Consider the following 20,863-nt stretch of genomic DNA (forward strand, 5'->3'; position numbering starts at 1 on the left):
AAAAAAACGCATCCGCTCCCTCCCTCCCTGCTTGTAGAGCCTGCACTGGAGGAATAGACTCTGCCGTTTGGATCTCCATGCTGGTTGAGTGGCGTGCTGAGTAGAGAGGCAGATATGCAAATGCGAGGGGGAGATACAGCTGACCCGCACCGCCAGACAATGATCCAGTATCAATGGGCCCACGGATATGAGTATGCAGGATACACCGCGGTATGTTCGGCTGAGCACCGGGGGTGCAAGATGGTAGGACAGGAGTACACTGTGTATAGGGTAGACAAAGACAGCACTCAGTCGGTGTCAAATCAGCTCACTTTATTCCATAGACCGCGAGTAGCAGGGAGGGACAGGTAAGGACGCGCACTGGGACGGCCGTTTCGGGGACACGCCCCCTTTGTCGACCAGGTAATGACATCATGTGAGAGGAGGTGTGCTCTATATACAGGTAACGTGCATGTGATCAAAAAGAAAGGAATGTCAATATATATACAATTTCTTACACAAAAACACTGAGATCATTCCGCTCGTTAAGGCCGAGCGGGCCAGTAGCGTTAAGTCGGGAGATCCAGAGAGACTCTTTTCTTAAAAGTATTTGATGTTTATCAACTCCCTCTGGCACAGAGTTGACTCTTTCCAGTCCGAGGAACTTCAGATTCCTTGTATCGCCTTGATGGGCAGTCCGTATATGCTCTATAAGGCGTGGGACACCTTTACCTGTCCTTACAGAGTAGGCGTGTTCTTTAAACCTTACCCACAGTGGTCTTTTTGTTTTCCCCACATAGAACGCCCCACAGCTGCAGACTAATGCATATACTACAAATGAAGATTTGCAAGTAATAAAATCCCTAATCATACATTCATGTCCTCCTAAGCGAATGAAAGAGACATTTAACAGTTGGGTACAATACTTGCATTGGCCACATTTTCTGTTGCATGTGGCCAATGCAAGTATTGTACCCAACTGTTAAATGTCTCTTTCATTCGCTTAGGAGGACATGAATGTATGATTAGGGATTTTATTACTTGCAAATTTTCATTTGTAGTATATGCATTAGTCTGCAGCTGTGGGGCGTTCTATGTGGGGAAAACAAAAAGACCACTGTAGGTAAGGTTTAAAGAACACGCCTACTCTGTAAGGACAGGTAAAGGTGTCCCACGCCTTATAGAGCATATACGGACTGCCCATCAAGGCGATACAAGGAATCTGAAGTTCCTCGGACTGGAAAGAGTCAACTCTGTGCCAGAGGGAGTTGATAAACATCAAATACTTTTAAGAAAAGAGTCTCTCTGGATCTCCCGACTTAACGCTACTGGCCCGCTCGGCCTTAACGAGCGGAATGATCTCAGTGTTTTTGTGTAAGAAATTGTATATATGTTGACATTCCTTTCTTTTTGATCACGTGCACGTTACCTGTATATAGAGCACACCTCCTCTCACATGATGTCATTACCTGTTCGACAAAGGGGGCGTGTCCCCGAAACGGCCATCCCAGTGCGCGTCCTTACCTCTCCCTCCCTGCTATCCGCGGTCTATGGAATAAAGTGAGCTGATTTGACACCGGGTGAGTGCTGTCTTTGTCTACCCTATACACAGTGTACTCCTGTCCTACCGTCTTGCACCCCCGGTGCTCAGCCGAACATACCGCGGTGTATCCTGCATACTCATATCCGTGGGCCCATTGATACTGGATCATTGTCTGGCGGTGCGGCTCAGCTGTATCTCCCCCTCGCATTGACAAATTTTTACCACCAACTTAAAAAATCTATACATACTTGCCACGTTCCCCAGCTATATAACAGCTATACTTACTGTATCCAGGTCCAGTCTCCTGAAGGCAGCTATATAACAGCTATACTTACTGTATCCAGGTCCAGTCTCTTGAAGGCAGCTATATAACAGCTATACTTACTGTATCCAGGTCCAGTCTCCTTAAGGCAGCTATATAACAGCTATACTTACTGTATTCAGGTCCAGTCTCCTGAAGGCTGCTATATAACTGCTATACTTACTGTATCCAGGTCCAGTCTCCTGAAGGCAGCTATATAACCACTGTACCTACTGTATCCAAGTTCAGTCTCCTGAAGGCAGCTATATAACAGCTATACTTACTGTATCCAGGTCCAGTTTCCTGAAGGCTGCTATATAACAGCTATACTTACTTATCCAGGTCCAGTCTCCTGAAGGCAGCTATATAACAGCTATACTTACTTATCCAGGTCCAGTCTCCTAAAGGCTGCCATATAACAGCTATACTTACTGTATCCAGACCCAGTCTCCTAAAGGCTGCTATATAACAGCTATATTTACTGTATCCAGGTCCAGTCTCCTGAAGACAGCTATATAACAGCTATACTTACTGTATTCAGGTCCAGTCTCCTGAAGGCTGTTATATAACAGCTATACTTACTGTATCCAGGTCCAGTCTCCTAAAGGCAGCTATATAACATCTATACTTACTGTATCCAGGTCCAGTCTCCTGAAGGCTGCTATAGAACAGCTGTACTTACTGTATACAGGTCAAGTTTCCTGAAGGCTGCTAGATATCAGCTGTACTTACTTATCCAGGTCCAGTCTCCTGAAGGCTGCTATATAACATCTATACTTACTGTATCCAGTTCCAGTCTCCTGATGGCAGCTATATAACAGCTATACTTACTGTATCCAGGTCCAGTCTCCTGAAGGCAGCTATATAACCACTGTACCTACTGTATCCAAGTTCAGTCTCCTGAAGGCAGCTATATAACAGCTATACTTACTGTATCCAGGTCCAGTTTCCTGAAGGCTGCTATATAACAGCTATACTTACTGTATCCAGGTCCAGTTTCCTGAAGGCTGCTATATAACAGCTATACTTACTTATCCAGGTCCAGTCTCCTGAAGGCAGCTATATAATATCTATACTTACTTATCCAGGTCCAGTCTCCTAAAGGCTGCCATATAACAGCTATAGTTACTGTATCCAGACCCAGTCTCCTGAAGGCAGCTATATAACAGCTACATTTACTGTATCCAGGTCCAGTCTCCTAAAGACAGCTATATAACAGCTATACTTACTGTATCCAAGCCCAGTCTCCTAAAGGCAGCTATATAACAGCTATATTTACTGTATCCAGGTCCAGTCTCCTGAAGACAGCTATATAACAGCTATACTTACTGTATTCAGGTCCAGTCTCCTGATGGCAGCTATATAACAGCTATACTTACTGTATCCAGGTCCAGTCTCCTTAAGGCACCTATATAACAGCTGTACTTACTTATCCAGGTCTAGTCTCCTGAAGGCTGCTATATAACAGCTATACTTACTGTATCCAGGTCCAGTCTCCTGAAGTTTTTTCTTAGTCATGTGCCACTACAAAAAAAAAATGCAGGCCATCCTGGCCATCTGCGCTCACAGAGAAGGCAGTGAGCACCACCCAATGGTATGCAAACAGATTGCTATCCGACACACAAATACAAGACTGAAAAGCTTTAGGAGACTGGACCTGAATACAAGTCAGTTGGGCCTGTTCTATAAAGAAATAGACTATTTTGAAATGTATACTTCTCTCTCCACTCTAAGAAAAGTGTGTGAGGTCTATTGGGAAGAAACTGATTTAATATACACTATGGCAGCTGAGCGTTGATTCCAGTGTGTGATGCATGGACCGCGTGCGCATCCTAATACATTTGCCACATTTGCTCCATCAGACGGCTGTTTAAGGCCATGTTCACACACCATCAAAAAGACAGACTTTTTTTTGTATGGCTGTCATTTACCCACAAATAATGTCCGTTGTCATAAAACAACAAATGCTGGCGTCCAATAAAAACACACATCTTTTTGGTGGTGTCTGAACGTAGCAGAGAAAGGCGGTCGTCTCATTATAATCACAACTGCGACTAATGTCCATGATCATTATTACCGTTCATGGAAATATAGCCTTAGAGCACTGTGTATAATTCTTATGCAGACTGTCTACTAGTCTGAAATACTTGTAGGGACTCTATGTACCAACAAAAATCTTTCTCTTTCAAATCAACTGGTTTCAGAAAGTTATAAAGATTTGTAATTTACTTATATTTAAAAATTTCAGGTTTTCCCATATGTATCAGCTGCTGTATGTCCTGCAGGAAGTGGTGTAGTCTCTCAAGTCCGACACAGTACTGTTCACAGAGAGATTTTTTATGGGGATTTGCCATTGCTTCAGACCATTCCTGTCTCTGACAGCGGTGTCAGCAGAGAGCACCATGTCACACTGGAAAGAACTAAAACAACACATAGGGCCAAAGAGCCCAAAGAGCCTCCTCTTATTACCAATACCCCTAGCTGATCCTAAGGATTCGATAAAACTTCACTTTTATTTTTATAATATGGTAAAAGTTTTTAAGGTACGTGGAAAAAAAGAGATTAAAAAGACAGACTACACATCCAACACTTAATATATGATTTTGTCATTATGACAGGATTCTATGACCATTAACCACCCAATTTGTATGACCGTACTGAACTGCGGTGCAACGTTTTTGCTGTTCCTGTACAGGCTATTCATACAGTCCGCTAGTGTCCTGCTTGCAACTGATATGGATATACTTTAACCAGCTTCCATAAATGAATCCTTAATTGTAGTGACAAGCCAATCCTAGATCAGTGCTGTCGAATCCACAGGTCATTTAGCTGACAGTACTGTGGGATTAGACCTGGTGGTCACAGTTTGTCAGCACTGTATCACGACCGTTCAGGAAGGTCATAGCAATTAAGTGGTTAATGGTGATAGGATCCTGTCATCATATATTGAGTGTTGGATGTGTAGTCTGTTTTTAATCTCTTTTTTCTTTCATGTACTTTACAAACTTACTATATTATACAAATAAAAGTGAAGTTCAAAATTAGAGAAAAGGCGGCCGATTTTGAGATTTAAAAAAATGTCCGTTATTACCGCAATTTAACTGACTGCAATGGCAATGCATTGAAGTCAATGGAAAGACAGACGTTCAATGCACACAATGTATTGAATAACGGAGGTTTTTACTGCGGACGTCAAAATAATGAACATGATCATTATTTTCGGATGTCTTTTGCAAACAGCGGACGTTTTTATTAGTTGTTCACTCACATTTTTTCTTTTGTCACCGTTTTTACTGTTAAATTCAATGGACTTTTTAATTAAGCCGCATCCAAAGGCCAATCGGTAACCGCAAACTAGAATAATGCACCCACAGCCGTCATTGCACTAAGGGAAGGCCAGGCTGCTAAATGATGTCCGTTATTTTAGACTCAAAATGATGGACGTAATTTTAAACAGAGCTGAAAAAACGTTGTGTGAACATAGCCTATGTGTGTTTTTGATGTTGCGTTTTTTTCTCTTCCGCCCCATTTAGTTTAGCCCCTTTTTGTTATATGTAAACACTGGAAAGAATACACCCCTTTCTTCAGGACATACATCAACTGATAAGGACTGGAAGACTGGAGATTTTTAAATAGAAGTAATTTACAAATCTATACAACTTCTGAAACCAGTTGATTTAAAAGAAAAAAAGAAAAGTTTAATTATGCAGGATTCTGTTATTTTCTGCCCATCACAGCCCGAAAAAATCCAACATGGTTAAGAATGGCCAAAATGGTCAAGATCAGTAGTTTCCACTGGCCATCCCCTATGTGTATGGCCTCCCTGACTCTCAGAAGGAAATGTGACATGTATTGTCACCAGGGTTTCTATTGGATGAATGAGTAGTATCTTTCCATAGATCTGTGGTCGGATTATTACATCTTATTCTGCTGTTATAAATCTTAATAAAACATTCAGTGAGATCAACAAGTATCTGGATTTAACATTTAATATTTCTTATATAATAGAGAATGTGGGAAGCGATGCTCCGTCCCTGCCGCCGGTAATTGGATTACAATTTCTTCTTTAATTAAGGCGACAATTAACGTCTTCCTGTTTCCAGTTCTCCTCTAATAACCGGCAGCCCGTTAACCCTTCTGTTGGGACTCTTTACTCCAGAGCTTAATTACACGTTTTTAAAGGCGCACTCTGGAGATTTTCTGATGCAAAAAACCTTTTGATGGCACCTGCACAGATCCCTCTAACATGCCGCTACTTGTTACGGGGCGACAATAATAATTAGCCGCTTGTCACTGCACATAAAACTTTCTTTGTCTTCATGTGTAAGTGCAGACTTGGAACAGAACGGCCTGACCTTATTAGTTATCCTGTCCTTACATCACACACCAGATCTTATTACTGATAATTTCACACATTTATTTCAATCAATACACATTTTATTACAATCTCCTTTCCTTCTGAGAGCTCCTTATTAAGCTTTATCTCATCCGTATACAAGGGACTATCTGACATTGGGCCCCAAATTCCATGGAAAAAGTTGAGGAATATTTTCTAAACAAAATAATTACGGTGGTGCCCTGGATTACGAACCTAATTCCTTTCGGGACCGTGCTTGTAATTCAAATCCACTCTTAAATCAAAGCAAATTTCCCCATAAGAAATCATTGAAATGCAGACAATTGGTTCCACACCCCCCAAAAATGTTTTTTTTTTCCTATATAACATGTAAAACAAATAAAGCAAACAATGATAACACAGCAGCAGTTTGCAGATACTGGAGGGAACTGCAGATCCCCATAATGCAGTAGCGTAGTACAACAGGATAGAATAGAGAAGCAGGGCTGCTGTCAGAGGTCTGTGTGGTCACATGGCGGCAATGGGGAAGGGGTGTGTGTTTAGCATAGACCAATCAGGAAGTGAGAATCACAGAGCTGTGCAGGAGGACAGTGACAGAAACTTTTCTATATAGCAGTGTGAGTGTAAGTGCAGACAGATTATAGCAGCAGTGTGTATAGCTGAGTGTGAGTGCAGGCACATTATAGCAGGAGTGGTGAGGATAAGAAACACAAGGTCTGACAGACTGCAGAGAGTATGAAGGAAGGAGCAGGACATATGTGGTCACAGTATAGCAGCACTCTGTGTCTGGGTTACAGCTATGAAGAGATTACCTCCACAGTCCTGTCCCCTGATGCAAGCCCCAGCCTGAAGTGGATCTGCTATTATTTGGAAGGTGAGGGAGACTTCCTGGGTCAGAGTACAGTGCTGTAGACTACGCTATGCAGACAATGCCTCTCCCCCACTCCCCCTCCCACCCAGTACACAGAGCTCTTAAACCAAAGCAATGCTCTTAATCCAAAATACAATTTTGAAAAACTGTGAGCTCTGAATTAAAAGCAAAACGGTCTTAATCCAAATTACTCTTAAACCAATGTACCACTGTATATGCTAATAATCGGCCACTACTGTTGCAGAGGGTCCAATAATAAAAATAAAGCCCCTGCAGCAGGCCATCTAACCAAGTACACATAAACTTTTTAGCATTATATTTTAACACTCCTGACATTTATTAAAAAAAAAACAAAAAACTGTTGTATACTGGCTGAACAGGAAGCAAAATCAGGGCTGGCGTCAGTACATAGCTTAGCCAGGCAAGTGCTGGGGCTCATAGTGCCTTTAGGGGCCCAGAGAGGGAGAGGGGCCCGGTGTTCTAATGTTCAGCTCAAGAAAAGTTTTCCATGCCAAGAAATAATATAATAATAGTACAAGTTGTTGTTTACTTCTTCAATATATGAAGGATCTTTCAAGAACTTTAGCAATCATATATTTATTCATTTATTTATTCATTTATTTATTAATTGATAATGAGGGGATCTATATCTTTGTTACACTAAGAAGAATTAAGTCTAGTGATGAGCGAGCATGAAAATGGCATCATGCTTTTCCTGTAAGTTTGGGCACAATTTCTCAGCCAATCAACATGCAGGACACTCTTCGGTACATCGTGCGATGACATGGGACCCATACATGTCGATAACAGCGATTGGTTGGCCAGATCAGATGACTCTGCTGTATAAGAATCTCGGCTGCGGAGGCTCGGCTTATGGTTCAGGGAAGAAAAAGAGGAGGCTCGGCTTACATGCACGCTGGAAGAGATTAGGGACAGAGCTGCTAATTGTCAGGGAGAGCGTTAGGGAGGGAATTAGCATTCCTGTAGGCAGGAATACTAGAGAAAGAACCCAACAGCCCTTGTAAGGGCTTAAAGTCTGTATATTCTTTGTATTACTCCAGACTGCTGGTTGGGACTTGCAGTGCAGCTAACATGATTATAACTGCACACTTTGAGGATCGGCTGCTGGCAGAAAGGGGACAGCAGGTGTTGCATACAGACCCCAAAGAAGTGCTCACTACTATTATTATTATTTATTTATTTTTATTTTATTGTGGCTGGTGCTGCTGCTGTTGTACATTGTATTGCTGTGATTTGTAGTACAGCTGCATAGAACCTCACTGCTCATTGTCCTGTGAAAGAGGTGGCATAGACCATATAGCACCACTTACACACAGACTCTATACAAATACCTCCAAAAGTAGTATAATAGTATAGAGTAGTATAGAGTAATATATTTTCTTGGCTTGCTGTGATCTGTAGTGCAGCTATCTCAGTCTTGACTGTGCAGTGTCCATAAAATGGTAAACTCCAGGGGTAAGGATCAAGGACTAGGGAGTGAGCATGGGGTTCCAAGCGATGCAGTGGGCAGAGGCCATGGTTCTGGGAAGGGTGACACAGCACCCCTTGAGGAGGGAGCAGTGGCACACCACAGATATTCACTCCCTAGCTTATTCTTGCAACTAACGGGGTCTCAGGGTACACCGCTATTGAAACAGCAGCAGTGTGAACAGGTGATGATGTGGATAGCGGATAATGTGTCCAGTAACTTATCCACCACCCAGGGTACCTATGCTCAATCCTTAGCTGTTGAGCTTGTATGGCCTGAAGAGGAGCAGGAAATTGAGAGTGAGCCTATTGAGGAGAGGGAATTCTTGCGTGTTGTGACCTGGCACACATGGCTGACTTCATGTTGGGCTTTCTTTCCCGTGACCCTCAGGTTAAAAATAAATTTGACAACACTGATCACTGGCTGTTCACCCTCTTGGACCCTCGGTACAAGCAGAACTTTTCCACTCTCATTCTAATTTTTGGGAGGTTGAACGCCTGCCTCATCTAAAGGCCGGTAAAGGCCACTTTATCAGCTGTTTTTCTCACCGCCATGCTGCCAGGCATAATTTTTGGGAAGTTCCACGTCTGCCTCATCTAAAGGCCGGTAAAGGCCACTTTAACGGCTGTTTTTTTTATCTTCAATTTCAAATTTCATATCAACTCGACTTCAATTCAAGTGCTATTTTGCAGGGCTGTCAGGTCATCTATTGTATCTCCAAGATACATGCCACAGCTAAAAGGAACAGACAGTGAAAATGGTGGAAAAAGTCCACCCACTACTACCGCATTTGCCCTCTCTTAGATACTCTTCAAAGGATTAAAAGTGTATTTATTCAAATTCCAGCTCTTAAGAAGACTGTATTGTTATTTCTTCGCCCCTACCTAATGATTTTGCCTATCATACACAACTGCATGAGGGTGTGAGGCTAAATCTAGCCATAATCCTGCTATTTTTATTGGATGACTGTATTGTCCATTTTATACCATGTTATTGCTGGATACTTAAATTGAATACATAACTTGAATAAAAATCAAACTTCAAACTCAAATTTTAATTCAAACTCAAAATCAAATTATAATTCAAATTTCAAAAACAAATTTTTAAAAATTCATTTTAAATTTGATTGCCAGAACAGAAGCAGTGGGAAGAAGAGGTGAGTGACATGATACTGGCAAAATTACCCCAACTGCTAAAGTAGTCAGGCGGTGGGTGTCAGGCCCCAGCCCAGGTCAGTCTAGTATATTATAAAGACAAGCTATTAAGGGGGAGGGGAGGGGAGCAGTCAGCTTGTCATGTACTGACAGGGGAACACTCTCCAAGGCCTTTGACCTTCAAAGTGACCTTCATGCCTTTGACCTTGGTCGCATGTGCCTTGCCCATCTTGGTCTGGGTCAGCACTATTGTCTTGAGGTTGACCACCAGGCTGTTGCCCAGAATTTGGTGTAATGGTGCGATTAGGCAGCCTCAGAGGCATCCATGCATGCAGCCCCTGCTGTTTCCTGTCCATTTCGGTGGTGTTTCCATCATTTCCAAGGTTTTCAAGCAACCTTCCCTCCCCTGCAAAAATGCTTGATTTTTCCATTGACTTTAATGGGGTTCATTACTCGAAACGAACACCAGAGTATCGTTAAATATTCGTCTTGAATATCAAGCACCCGAGCATTTTAGTACTCGCTCATCATGATTTTAAATTGAATCACCTGGTGATTTTTATGAATGGAGGAGTGCTCTATATTACCTATTATATTATCCCATTCTGATTGTGGGATAGTGCCAATATCCTTTTCTCATTTCCCCCCTTTGAATTATTGAATTTTGCATGCTCTTTTGTCCAAACAAATATACCATAAATGTTCCTCAAATTACCTTTCCCTACCTTATTAATTATACCCAAATACTCAGTTCCATATTAGTGGCGTGAAATAACCCTATACAGTTGTAGCCGCATGAGCCAGTTGCCGATAGTAAAATCCTGTGAAAAGAATTCAAATTAAACTCCTGCTTAAAATCAGTGAATGTAATTAATTTCACATCTTTAAATATCTGTCAAATATATCTAACACCTTTAAAGGGGTTATCCAGCGCTACAAAAACGTGGCCACTTTTCCCCCTACTGTTGTCTCCAGTTCAGGTGTGGTTTGCAATCAAGCTCCATTTACTTCAATGGAACTGAGTTTCAAAACCCCACCCAATCTGGAGACAACAGTAGGGGGAAAGTGGCCATGTTTTTGTAGCGCTGGATAACCCCTTTAATACTCCAAAATGGAGACCTAACAATCTCATTAAAATCTGGGAGGTTCAGATTCCCCCATATAGGGCAATATACTGTGCTTCCCACAACATTACAAATTCCTTTAGCTTTTTCCTACACTTTACTCCAAAGATTCAGAATGGGATTTTCCTGATTACATGCCAACCTCCATCTCGCGGATTCAAGAACTTCCCATAATTTCAAAGACTTAACCACCTGTCTTCCAAGGATATAAGCACCCAGCCGACCCTCATTATCTGTGCTAATCTGTAGAATTTTCAAAGCATAAAAATAATATCTGAAATTAGGCAACCGGAAGCCACCCTTATTCACAGATGTGGCCATCGCACTATATCTGAGCCTAGCTCTCTTCCCTTCCCAAACCAATCTGTTTAGTTGTTTCTCCATGGTTGTAAAATACTTTTCTGGGATCCAGATTGATGCTGTCTGAAGTAAATATAATATTTGAAGTTGTACAACCATTTTGATTTAAGCAACCCTATCTGCTATAGACAGTGGAAGCTTCAACTAAACATTAATTTTGCTAATGAGCATTTTCAAATAAGGTTTCCAATTCATCTCCAGAAAATTACTTGTGTCTTTGGAAATCTGAATTCCCAGGTACTCAAACGCTGTCGAGGCTACTTTTAGACCCAAATTTAAACCTCTGTTCTCAAACTTAATTGTTTCAGGAGGCAGTTTGAGACCCAAGCAGTGTTTTCACATAGAAAATAATGTAAATGTGTTTAATTGGTTTCAGCACCCACCAATATTTACCTACAGTATCATTTATTATCATCGAAAAGTGCCCAGGTTATACAGTGACATTGTACACAAGAAATGTTCAACAAAACCAACAATTATATACAGTAGTCACCAACTCCTCACTCATCCTTTACTGTATAGTGACACCCCCCCCCCCCCTCAGCACTGTAACAGGATGGGAGATGGTGGTGCACTGACTGTACTACTACTGTACTGTATATGCACTCAGTGGCGGATTATAATGTGGGCGGTTTGGGCGGCCGCTCGGGGCCCGTGGCTCCGGGGGGGCCCATGCCACACTGCCCACAATTTAATCCGCCACTGAGTCTCTCTTGTACTGTCTCCCGGCTAATGCGCGGCTGCCGGGGGTGTCCCGTCCTATCCCCGGCAGCGTGCGCATCAGAGAGCTCCCCGTGCGCCTGTGGCTGTGACTTCCGGCGCACCGTGAGCCCACTGATGCGCTCGCTGCCGGGGATAGGAAACCCCAGGCAGCCGCGCATCAGACGGGGACAGACCAGGAGGCATGAGGCTCGACGGGGGAATGGACGGCAGGTGAGTTGTGTTCTGTTTTTTTGTTTTTTTGTTTTTTTTTGTGTTATTTGTTGTGCACAGGGGGGTACCATCTATAAGGGGGGGAGAGGGGGGGACCATCTATAAGGGGGGGAAGAGGGGGACCATCTATAAGGGGGGGGGGAAAGAGGGGGACCATCTATAAGGGGGGGCAGAGGGGGACCATCTATAAGGGGGGCAGAAGGGGACCATCTATAAGGGGGGGCAGAGGGGGACCATCTATAAGGAGTGAAAAGGGGGACCATCTATAAGGGGGGAAGAGGGGGACCACCTATAAGGGAGGGGGGAGAGGGGGACCATCTATAAGCGAGGGGGGAGAAGGAAGAGGGGGGCCATCTATAAGGGGAGGAGAGGGGGACCATCTATAAAGGGGGGGGAGAGGGGGACCATCTATAAGGGGGGGCAGAGGGGGACCATCTATAAGGGGGGCAGAGTGGGACCATCTATAAAGGGGGGCAGAGGGGGAACATCTATAAGGGGGGGGGGGGCAGAGGGGGAACATCTATAAGGGGGGGCAGAGGGGAAACATCTATAAGGGGGGCAGAGGGGGACCAGGTTGGGTAGACAGCCCGGGGCCCAGGGTACATTTAATCTGCCACTGTATGCACTCCAGCAATCTTATACAGTACAGGATGGGAGATGGTGGTGCACTGACTGTACTACTACTGTACTGTATATGCACTGCAGCAATCTTATACAGTACTGTACAGGATGGGAGATGGTGGTGCACTGACTGTACTACGCACTCCAGCAATCTTATACAGTGCTGTACTATATGTACCAGTGCTAAACGCAACATGTATGACCAATGGTTCATGCAAAGTTCAAATTCCCAATGTTAATTCTAGGTAAATTTTCGTTTGAATTCAGAAGCGTTCTAACACTGAGGTTTTACTATGTGTCTGTATATGTGTGTGTGTGTGTGTAATACATCTCAGTTATTCTTTCCACAAAACCATACTGTGCATATACTAAGTGTGAAAATATCAACTAGTAACAAAAGTTTTCCTTCTACTTTCCAGACAGCTCTGGCAGAAGTATTTATGGAGCTCCGTTTGGCAGTAAAATCTATTGCTTTTGCCCTTCTAGTAGTTATTGGAATCCCGGGAAACATCTTCATAGTGCTTCTTGCACATTAGGGCTATGTTCACACTACGTAAGAGACCGGCCATTCCGTGACCAGCGCATCAGCGCACGCTCGCATCAGTGCTTCCCATAGCCCACAGTGAAGCAAGTGGCCAGAGCCGCTCGCTTCACTGTGTGAACTGACAGGTCTTTCTGCGGACGGAATTCACTGAATTCCGGACGCAGAAAATTGACCTGTCAGTTATTTGCGTCGCCGGATAGATCCCTGCCGGAGCGTATATAATGTGTGTACGCTCCGGCCGGGATCCCATTGAAAGTAAGGTTATGTTCCACCCCGCAAAACTATGGCCGTAGCTCTGCCGCGAAAACTACGGCCATAGTTTTACATAGTGTGAACATAGTCTAGGATTGTGGAGAAGAAGCTCCTACCAACCAACACCATCTCACCATGTCTTTGTCTTACTCTGCCGTGTTTTTCCACACACGCTCTAAGGGCCCTATTCCATGGGGCGAGCTGGGCCCGATCAACGATGTAAATGAGCGCCGATCTGCTAGATCGCAGCTCATTTACTGGGCCTATTCCACGGCCTGATGATAGTTGAGCGAGGGCTGCAGGGACATTGTTACCGATGTCCTTGCAGCCCTTGCAGCATACATTACCTGTCAGGTCTTCTCGTCCGCTCTGTCTTACTCCCCGGATCTTGCACACTCTAGCTTCAGAATGGCCTGTCAGCTGACAGGCCACTCAGCCAATCACAGGCTGCGGCGGTCCCGGCCTGTCATTGGCTGAGCGCTCCGTCAGCTGACAGGCCACTCTGAAGCTAGAGCGCACGGGACCCGGGGAGGAAGACAGAGCGGACAAGAAGACCTGCAGGTAATGTATTGTGCTTCTCAAATCGTCGGTCGCCTGCCGTGCACCGCTATTGCACCGTAGTAATGCGCGGTGGAGGAATGATGATTTTAGGTCTGGCCCTAAATGAACGATCAACCGATGACACGATCATTGGCTGATCGTTCTCTCTATTACAACAAGCGAAAATCGGCCGAATGGGGCCAATTCGGCCGATTATCGTCCTGTGGAATAGGGCCCTTAACTACACTGGATTAGAAGATTTTTTAAATGACATATAATGTCAAATATTAATGTACCTGTACAGAGTGAGCCGGGCCATGACAATCTGTGTAACCAGTTTACTGAGCTGCCACCAGTGCATTCTTATCGCTCCAGTGAATAAAAAGTGGAAATTCCTCAAACACATGGTAAACCCAAACGTATCCATCATTCTGGCAATGCTTCTAGGAATGAATATGTCTCTATACCCATCTAGTCTTCTGTATACCCGGACACGCTCCAATGCTACCCGCTCACCATACACTCTGCGCTTAGGTTACTGTGATGTCGACTTTCTGAATTACATATCATATATTATTAATGGATTGGTATCTGCCGTTCGAGAAATCATTTTTGTGGGGTTGATGACCCTTTCTAGCATTTATATTGTTTATGTTCTCCATAATCACGGAAAGACGATGAAGGGCATGCGCAGCTCCGACAAAGTTCAGAGCAGAACAGTAGAGCACAAGGCCTCCCGGGCAGTCATTATGTTGGTAGTCATGTATGCGCTATTGTTTGGCATGGATAACTGTATGTGGGTATATAGTCTTACTATGTCCAATGTAAGTCCTGATGTCAGCGACACTAGGCTGTTCCTCGCTGCCTCTTATGCGGCCATGAGCCCCTATCTTATCTTTGCTACTAATCCCAAAGTAAATCATGTTTTCATAGCTCTGTTCAAAAGAAAGAGGATGGAAATAATAAAAGGCATTTCATGAGCAGACAAACAGGTTCTGGGATATTAACAGCCGGTATCCCTCTAAAACTCTGCGCATATCTACTGATATTTTCCATTCATACCTTTCTTTTCCTGGACACCTTTACCAGGCTGCGTTCACACTATGTATATTTCAGTCAGTGGCTATGTTCAGACTAAGTAAGTTTCCGGCCGTAGCGCGTTCCGTGAATAAGCGGCCGGAGACTTACGTAGTTTGCGTATTATGGAAAGTATACGAAGTACGGCTGCACAGTTCACACTACGTACGAACTTACGCCCGGATTGTACGCGGCGGTGTAAAAAATTAACCAGACCATTGTTTGCGGATGAAAATGCCGTAGCTTACCCCCGTAGCGTTACATGCGGTCCCGTACGTAGTGGTGATTTCTTCATTTTTGCAGCTTTTTGTGCTGATCCAAAAGGTTCTGTGGGGTGTCCGGGGCTAGCCGAAGATTTCCAAGAAAAAGACCGCTGTTAGATCGCTACGTAGGGCGCTCGGGAAGCATAAGGAGACTTCGGGCGTAAGTTCGCGGTCCGTACGTAGCCGGCCGCAAGTAGCGTAAATCTCCGGCCGGAGCTTACCGCGTATATGTCCGGACGCGAAAATATGCGGCCGGACATATACGCAGTGTGAACATAGCCAGTATATGTATATTTCAGTCAGTATATTTCAGTCAGTATTGCAACCAAAACCAGGAGTGGATTAAAAACACAGAAATGATCTGTTCACACAATGTTGTTATTGAGTGGATGGCCGCCATTTAATGGCAAATATTTGCTCTCATTTTAGAACAACGGCTGTTATATTGAAATAATGGCCGTTATTTACTGTTATATGGCGGCCATCCACTCAATTTCATCATTGTGTGAACAGATCCTTTCTGTGTTTTTAATCCACTCCTGGTTTTGGTTGCAATACTGACTGAAATATACTGACTGAAATATACGTAGTGTGAACCCAGCCTTACTTTGCTGCATCTCAGAAGCTCAGCAGACCCCACTATTGTGTAATATATACAGGGACAGTAACTTCTTAATGACCCCCCCCCCCATACACCTTTTCACGGTGGGCTTAGAATTAGAGATTGTGGGCCCTCATGCATTGATCATGGGAGCTCAGCTGCAAGTATAACAGTTGGGCCCCAGCTGTATCTATCAGGAACAGAAAAACCTCAGTTCCTGATATATTAAAGAGTTAAGAAATGCTCTTGCTACTAAATGCTCCCAAATGTCCCCCTGAATATTTTCAGCCGTCTTCCGTTTCTCTAGCTGCTGACGTTTCTGATTTACAAGTGTTTCTAAAAGCGGGTCTTTATCCAAGATGGCACCTGCTGGGAAACCACATTTCCCAGCATGCATTGCACCTCAGAGCCAACTGCCAAGTATCCATCTCATCTTGTATTATCACTGGCTCAACTGATTGGTGTGATGTCAGTGGTGGGCGGGCTTACAGATGATGTGTTGCATGGCAACAGAGGAGACAGAGATTATGTGACTTTGGTCTCAGAAAGGAGAGGGAGGACAGAGGAGTGGAGACAGAGTGGAGCAGACAGTAAGAAACAGACCAGTTCATGTAATAGAAACCTATTACACACAAGCTTAGATAGTAGGGACAAAAAAGGTTTAAATCTTGAGTACCCCTTTAACCCTTTACATGTCGTGGTCAGATAGTGATCTTGACATGTAAAGAGTATACAATGCAGTATACTGTACTTACCATTGGCTTCCGAATGACGAAGTCTTAACTCCAATGTATCTCCATGGCAGCCAGGGGGCCTTTTGAAGACCTCTAGGGCTGCCTTGGATGCCTGGGTACTTGGCCAGCAGCACAGTACAGTACCTGTCAGCATATTGCTGACAGGCTCAATAGAGGCAGGAATACACTGCACTAGATGACTAGCTCAGTGTATTACAGTACTGATCTAATGATCACTGGAAAAGTGGAAAAGTCCCCTTGTGGGACATGAAAAAAAGTAAAACAAAAGTGCATAAAATGTAAAAAAAAAAAAAAAAAAGGTATTCCTCCTCACCCCCCCCCCCAGAAAAAAAACATTAACAGTACTTTAGCTTTACTAAATAAAAAATAAATAATTGAATAAAAATACAAATATTAGGTATCGCCGCTTCCATAAAGACCTGAAAACTAATATTATTTTATTATTTATCTAGCACAGGGAATGCAGTAAAGGGAAAAAAAACGCTAAAAAGAGCTATAATTACTCTATTTTGTTACTCTGCCCCTGTATGTTCTGTAGCAAGTAGTCTGACACAGTGCTCTCTGCAGCCACCTCTGTCTTTGTCGGGAACTCTTCAGAGCAGCAGCAGGTAAATTACAAATCTCTGCACTTTCCTGCATCAGTTGATGTGAAATATTTTTTGGGCGGTGAACAACGCCTATAAGGATCACAGTGTGTGACAGGGGAATAAGCCCAAACATAGTCACCAGCTTATTACATTCGGATCACCGGGGTAAATAAACAGAGGGATTGGGCAGAACTGAGTGGGTAGGTGAGAATAATGTATTAAATGTATATCATGTAGCATTGTGAATCAGGATATCCCTTTAATCTTTAATATTTCTGGGGATTTAGGGTGATACAGTAGATTAGTCTGTTTTAGTGATGAGCGAACATGCTCGTCCGAGCTTGGTACTCGATTGAGTATTAGGGTATTCGATGGTACTCGTTACTTGGACGAGCATCTTGCGATACTCGAGAAAATCTCATCATCCGTTTCCTGTAAGTTTGGGCGCTATTTCTCAGCCAATAAACATGCAGGAGACTCTTTGGTACATCATGCGATCACGTGGGACCCATACATGTTGATAGCAGCGATTAGTTGGCCAGATCAGATGACCCTGCCATATAAAACTCGGCGCCGGCAGTACTCGCTTTAGACGCATGCTGTGAGAGATCAGGGACAGAGCTGCTGCTGGTCAGGGAGAGCATCAGTGTAGGATTTAGCCTTCCAGTAGGCAGGGAATACTAGCAATACAAACAAACAAACAGCCCTTCAGGGCTTCAAATCATTTTTTAATAGTATTACTACAGACTGCTGGCTGGGAGTTGCAGTGCTGCTACCACAATTTCAGCAGCACACTGGTGATCGGCTGCCGGCAGAAAGGGGACATTAGGTGTTGCACACAGACCCCTAAGAAGTGCTCAGTGTACTCTTTTTCGATTTTGGGGCTGGTGGTCCTGCTGTACTACATTGGATTGCTGGGATTTGTAGTACACCTGCATAGAACTTCACTGCTCATTGGACTGGGGTGTCAGAGAGTGTGTCTAGGTCCAGCCACTATGAGATTGTACCGTACAGCCCCCCCTAAACTAGTGGGTACTACACTGTATTGCTGGGATTTGTAGTACACCTGCATAAAACTTCACTGCTCATTGTAAGGGGGTATCTTAGCGTGTGTCTAGGTCCAGCCCCCCCAAAAAACTTGTGGGAGCACAAGTATTTTTCCTGATTTCTGTATTTCATACACAAGGCCTATCTAATTTCAATCACATCACAACTGCTTTCACAGAGTAAAGGGTGTGCTTGCCCTTGCCTCCATGTTGGCTACTGCTGGGCCTTCACTGGCATCCATGTTGACTACTGCTGTGCCTGCCCTTACCTTCCTTGTCTTGTCCATTTCAAACCACATTATCTGTGGATTTCATCTTATCTTACGGGTGTCCTATGCCATTCTTTCACCAGTACCTTCTACCTTTTTTTTAATGTTGTAGCCGTTTTTAAGGCAGGATGGACCAGGCCCTTCATCAGTAGCTTCTATCCTTCCTTGGATGTTGTCGTAGCCTTTTTGAAGGCAGGATTGACCAGGTCTTTTTAATACACAGGCTACCTCACTTGGCGTCTCTTAGAGACTCTTTAAAGGATTGAAAGTGTATTCGTTCAAATTCCGGGGCCTCTTAAGAAGACTGTATTGTTCTTTGTGTCCTCACTGCCATGCTCTGACATCACACTACGTCTGCGGAGAAGCAGGACTGGTTGCCGGGGGCCCGCCGATCACGCCCCCGCCAACAAGCTAGCTGTTTTATTTTATTTATTTTTTTGTCTAGCCGTGGCCTCACCATCCCCCTGTCAAGAGGCATCAGTTGTACCCTTGATGGTGACTGACAGCTGGCCTAGCCAGTTAACTGTCAGCACCTAGGTTCGTGTCCACTAAAAATCCCAGCCCGTGGACTCCAATTTTTGGGTGGGCTCCCTTGCTTCCTCACTCACTTTTAATGGTTCTCTGTGTGCTCAATGCCATGCAGTGTCTGGCCTAATTTTTGGGAGGCTCACTTGCTTCCTCACTTTTAATGTTTCTCTGTGTGCTCAATGCCATGCAGTGTCTGGCCTAATTTTGGGAGGCTCACTAGCTTCCTCACTCACTTTTAATGGTTCTCTGTGTGCTCAATGCCATGCAGTGTCTGGCCTAATTTTGGGGAGGCTCACTTGCTTCCTCACTTTTAATGTTTCTCTGTGTGCTCAATGCCATGCAGTGTCTGGCCTAATTTTGGGAGGCTCACTAGCTTCCTCACTCACTTTTAATGGTTCTCTGTGTGCTCAATGCCATGCTGTGTCTGGCCTAATTTTGGGGAGGCTCACTTGCTAACTCACTCACTTCTAATGGTTGTCTGTGTCCTCACTGCCATGCTCTGACGTCACACTACGTCTGTGGAGGAGCGGGACTGGTTGGCGGGGGCCCGCTGATCGCGCCCCTGCCAACCAGCCAGCTGTTCTATTTTTTTTTTTTTTTGTCTAGCCGTGGCCGGGGCCTCACCACCCCCGGTCGAAAGGCATCAGGGGTACCCTTGATGGTGAATGACAGCTGGCCTAGCCAGTTAGCTGTCAGCACCGGGGATCGTGTCCACAATAAATCCCAGTCCCTGGACTCACTCCAATTTTTGGGTGGGCTCACTTGCTTCCTCACTCACTTTTAATTGTTCTCTGTGTGCTCAATACCATGCTGTGTCTGGCCTAATTTTTGGGAGGCTCTCTTGCTTCCTCACTCACTTTTAATGGTACTCTGTGTGCTCAATGCCATGCTGTGTCTGGCCTAATTTTTGGGAGGCTCACTTGCTTCCTCACTCACTTTTAATGGTTCTCTGTGTGCTCAATGCCATGCTGTGTCTGGCCTAATTTTTGGGAGGCTAACTTGCTTCCTCACTCACTTTTAATGGTTCTCTGTGTGCTCAATGCAATGCTGTGTCTGGTATAGTTTTTGGAAGGCTCACTGGCTACCGCTTCTACCTTGTTCACTCTGTCCTTACCGCCATGCTGTGTCAGGCTAAATTTTGGGGTGTTTCATCAAATGCTACCTCTGTTTTAATGGTTCCCTGTGTTCTCACTGCCATGCTGGGTCAGGCTGAGTTTTTGGGTGGTCCATATGCCTACCTCTGTTTTAGGCTGGGTTCACACTATGTATATTTGAGGCTGTATTTGTGAGGCTGTATAGCAACCAAAACCAGGAGTGGATTGAAAACACAGAAAGGCTCTGTTCACATAATGTAATTGAGTGGATGGCCATCATTTAATGGCAAATATTTGCTGTTATTTTAAAACAACGTCTGTGGTATTGAAATAATGGCCGTTATTTACTGTTATATGGCGGCCATCCACTCAATTTCAACATTGTGTGAACAGATCCTTTCTGTGTTTTCAATCCACTCCTGGTTTTGGTTGCTATGAGGACCTGACATGAGGACCAAATACTGCCTGAAATATACATAGTGTGAACCCAGCCTTAACCAGGCTGTTGCACAGAATTAGGCATAATGGTGCCATTAGGCAGCCTTAGAGGCATGCTGCCCCTGCTGTTTACTGTC

At 44.2% G+C, this 20,863-nt stretch overlaps 1 pseudogene; it reads left to right on the plus strand.

Moving 5' to 3' along the window:
- The first annotated feature begins 13,172 nt into the window (after positions 1–13,172).
- LOC138768068 (olfactory receptor class A-like protein 1) lies at positions 13,173–15,048 on the plus strand (annotated as a pseudogene).
- Positions 15,049–20,863: the final 5,815 nt, after the last annotated feature.

Source organism: Dendropsophus ebraccatus, chromosome 11, assembly GCF_027789765.1.
Source record: "Dendropsophus ebraccatus isolate aDenEbr1 chromosome 11, aDenEbr1.pat, whole genome shotgun sequence".
In the NCBI taxonomy this organism is placed as follows: Eukaryota; Metazoa; Chordata; class Amphibia; order Anura; family Hylidae; genus Dendropsophus; species Dendropsophus ebraccatus.